At 42.5% G+C, this 4316-nt stretch overlaps 1 protein-coding gene across 1 annotated transcript in view; it reads right to left on the reverse strand.

Annotated features, from left to right (window-relative positions):
• The window catches only part of LOC108674985 (protein EFR3 homolog cmp44E), a gene marked incomplete in the record, with an annotated part of 27031 nt that extends 25753 nt beyond the window's left edge, over positions 1–1278 (reverse strand). Inside the window, 1 exon segment of the mRNA XM_047880368.1 lies at positions 1159–1278.
• Positions 1279–4316: the final 3038 nt, after the last annotated feature.

Below are 4316 nucleotides of genomic sequence, written 5' to 3' on the forward strand. Positions count from 1 at the left end.
ACCCCCCCCCCCCGCTGAGCCAGACCGGGCGATGCTCTTGCAAACCCATAAGTACTCACAATAATTCCCTGCCACCATGGTGAAGTGTTTTGAGAATTGAGAGCATAGTGACAAACCAGAGATTTTTCAGAATCAGTTCATTTTTAATTTCCTCATTTACTCAAGATTTTAACCAATTTCTCAAGTATGATAATGCTGGTATCAAAGATACTTTACTGGTCTACTTATAGGACTCAAAAATAAACTAGAGACAGAGTCTAAAAAACTCTCTGCTTTGCCACTATGATTGAGAGTCATGTGAAGGCAACAGAACTTACGTAATGCATACGTTTTTTTTATAGTTTTTCATTTCTCGATGCGTCCTTAATGTGTCGGAATATACCGCGTTTACCCTATTTGGGGTAACACGTGCATGCAACCTTTAAATAAGTTCGTGGCTTGTAAATAGTTCGTCATTACTCAGCGTAAATGGCTTTTCATTAAAAATTACCAGGCGACGCATCTTTAAAATGGCCGGCAACGCTTTGGGCTTAAAAATCCATATATTGGCGAGTGGCGACGCTGCATCCACCCTCTGCATAGTGGAATTGAAACATGCAAGGGCATCTTCAAGACTTCAACAGTTGTCTCATTTACAGATGGCATCTATTAATTTTTTAAGCTTGGGCTAGAAAGTTTAGCTCTAGCAGACTAGCACCAGAATTACATAAAACTTCAAGACTTCTTGGCAAGTTGGCAAAAAGCACATGTCAAGAGCCTAAGAGTAAGAGGCAGGTATAAGGTAGGTATTTAAAGACAATGGTGTTACCGTGTTGGCAAGATCTTCTGAAGCCAGTGAAGGCATACATTTTGAGGTTGATGTGTCAGCACTCAACAGACATATTATAGTTATTCGCTCACTCTCCGCACTCGGTCATTGACTCAGACACTCTGACTCGACTACTAATTATTTTCCGTTTTGGTTAACCAGCTGAGTAACCTGAGTTGACCTGTCGCTGTCGGGTGAGTGTCGGCTATCCAGCTGATTTTGTCTATTGCGTAATAATTTCAATGGTTAAGTAAAAAAAACGTTTATTAAGACAATGCAATGAAAGTTATATTTTGAAATGTTGATATTTATTTATCAAACCGTAGTGAAGAAGTTATGTTTAAACTTACCTACAGTCATGGTAGAAACACGCCCTCTGGCAGTCACACCAAAACAAACTACAGCTGATCCTACCGACGCTCGGCCGCGATGATAGTAATGTGAATACTGTACAGGAACAAATTGTTGAAATTAACTTGTATGTGTGATTTATTTTGTCTGTATTATCGGAAACACTTCCACAATATAAAAACAGCATGTGTACTGTTGAAAATTTTTCCTATTACATTAGAACACAAGGGCGCTAATAACTAAAAATCAACGAAGCTTTGAACTGATTTAATAGGGCTGAAAGCACATAGAATAGAATAGAAGTGTCGGCGTTGAAGAAATAGGCCCATGGCCTGTTGCCGATTCTTGAACTTTTCGTGACTTGATTCACAAGGGATCCGGCCTTTGGAACCCGATCTTTCCATAGCTGACGGTTGATTGAGATAGACCAAGCTTTCTCGCTGTTTTCAGCACGCTCCAGACCTGAGCAGAATCCTTTACAGTCACCAGCAAAGGTCTGAAGGTGTTGCCAGCAGTATCCTTCGAGCGTAGCCTCTTGCAAGATATAACATCAATCGATGTGTTGAGTACCTTGCTGCAACAGTCTACAACAAAGGCCGAGTCATCCATCACTCGGTCCTTCGCATCATATGCGTTACTTTCAGGAATCCCAAACCAGACCAGGTTGGCCTTCCTACGTTCTCTATCAAGCAATTCACGTGAGCTGTCATTAGCGACTTCAGATAAATCAGCTGTCTTGTTCTTTACTTCCATTTTTTCCGTATTTTTCAATTGAGACTTCACTTCAGTCAGCTCATTGCATAGCGAGCTCAGTTTGTCACTCTGCGAGCGCACCATCTCACTCAAGGAGTTTACTACATCATTCAACAATTTCGACTCATTGTCGTGCTCTTCTACCAACTCCTCTCTTTTTTGAGCACCATGAGTTGGTTTTTCGCAATCACGGCAAAACCAATGAAGCAATTTAGATTTCTGGAGAAATGAGTACTCCTTACAGCTAAACTTTGAACAGCTGATACAAATGAGATCTTCACATCGTTCACAGGTGACTGTCTGGACTTCGCGCAGAGATCTCTTTGCAGTACTTGCAAACTTCCATCTCTAGCTGGGCTGATTTGGTTTTATTTTTTATTCTAGAGGTCGTAGATGGCTTTTCTCTAGAGGCCGTTGAGGGCTTTTCGACTATCTTTTTTGTTTTCTGTCCAGCCATTATTAAATGCGCGAACTAGATCTCTTGAACGGAGAAAAATACAGAAAAGGACGGAGAAACATACGACTGAGTTGAGTTGAGTATAGTAAAGTTCCATCGAAAATTAAAGCTGGAAAAACAGCTGAGCTGCCGCTGGCGAGGGAAAGACAGGTGTGGTGGGGGAATCAAGGTATCAACGCGTAAGGCGGGTGGAGAGGGGGAGGTGTAGGGGCCAAGAGGGTGAGGAGGGTATAGGAAGGCGAGGCCAGAGCGTAGTCAAGGTACCGATTGTTCTCCGGTTACAGGCAGTCGCCGAGGGTTTCAAAAACTTGCCCTCGTTTCATGTACTAGAATTTGTCGGGAATAAAACACTTGTACTAGCCGTTTTTCTCACTATTCGCACAATTTTGATTGAACTGCACTAAAATAATATTGAACCTCTCACTGAAATCGTTTCGGTACAAAATTCGCGAGATAAGTCAAACCGGCATAGTAAAAAGTGAGAAAGTTGGGACCCGCAAACACTACGTGCGTCCTCGATCACTGCCAGAACTCAACTCGTTTGATGGATTTCATTCTCAGTCATACCTAGGAATCCTTATGTTCCCGATGGCAACACAAATGGAAGAGAGCACGAGAGGGAACGGAACACCATATCCTGGTCACAATGGGGGGTGACCAGAATTTCATGTATATTGTAGACGCTCTCCGTAACTTTTATTGTTTGAACTTGTAGTCGCACGTTTCCTTCGTACGGTAGCAAAAATGGCAGTTAATTTTACACAAGCAGTTCAAATGCGCCCTAATAGTTAGCAATTTAGCCGAGTAAGATTCATCCTGCATAATTACATCCTAGATAGTCAGCCATAAAAATCCATCTGATAGAACAGGTTCAATCGCTGAATTTTGTACTCTAGAAAGTTTTCGAATCCATATCGTCCCAAGACCTTGTAAATAAAAAAAAATCACATTCGAGACATGCCCGATTTAGCGGTTTTTCATTAGTTCATTGGAAGTTGGCTTCAAACAACTGAAGAATATGAAGCGGGTTCCAATCGAGAGAAAATCTCCCTACCTGTTAACTTTGGTTGGTGCCTAGGGAACGCAATGTGCTAGACGCACTCCTCGAGAAATTTTTCGTTAATCCAAACATTTTACTACACGCATATTATAAATACCTCCGCCGTGGGAGAATCTACCTTAAGCCTGCAACGAATTGAGAATAGAGAAGTGAGTGACTCCAAAAAGCACGGTAATCAATATTGAAACCCATCATTCCTACAGAAGATTTTCACATTTATATCGACCAAACCCTGACGGGAAAATCGAACGTGACTTCACGCCCGAATCCACCTATACATATCATGCAAGCAACCCTTTCGACACTTCATTGCATCGTAAAGGCCATTCCATGGTACACATGAACATAAACCCTGTACAAGTGGCATACAACGTGTCACGGCATCAACTCCCTGGCTACAGGGATTTTCGCCGTGGATCCAAAAGTCGTCCGTGAAACTAGAAATCTTGGGTGGCAACCTAAACAACGTAATCTGTAAAAAAATGATTTACAATTTGTCCTATTCTTCACAGGCTCAGAGAACATTAACTCGACGAATTCTATATCGAAACCATAAAAATTTCTAAAAATGAACAATGGCTGGACAAGGTACTGCGCATGAAACGTCACTGAATGCCTAGCTTTGCGCAACAAATAATCTGATGATCACAGAATTAAAACTCACGAGGATTGCGGCTCCATCATAAAGACGTGAATGAACACTGAACAGTGGACAGACATGAAGCGGAGCACAGCCGACTTCCAAGTCAAAGTGAACAATGACGAGCAAGACGTAGCGCGCCGGAGCCTTGCAGCGAATGTGATATCCGCCACCAAGCCGTCCGTATCTAGGCAGTGCGTCGAACCAGGCCTCGGTCGAACGCCCGCGGGTCGAACGCTCCAGCCGA

This window comes from Hyalella azteca, unplaced genomic scaffold (genome assembly GCF_000764305.2).
Source record: "Hyalella azteca isolate HAZT.00-mixed unplaced genomic scaffold, Hazt_2.0.2 contig5323, whole genome shotgun sequence".
NCBI classification, from domain to species: domain Eukaryota; kingdom Metazoa; phylum Arthropoda; class Malacostraca; order Amphipoda; family Hyalellidae; genus Hyalella; species Hyalella azteca.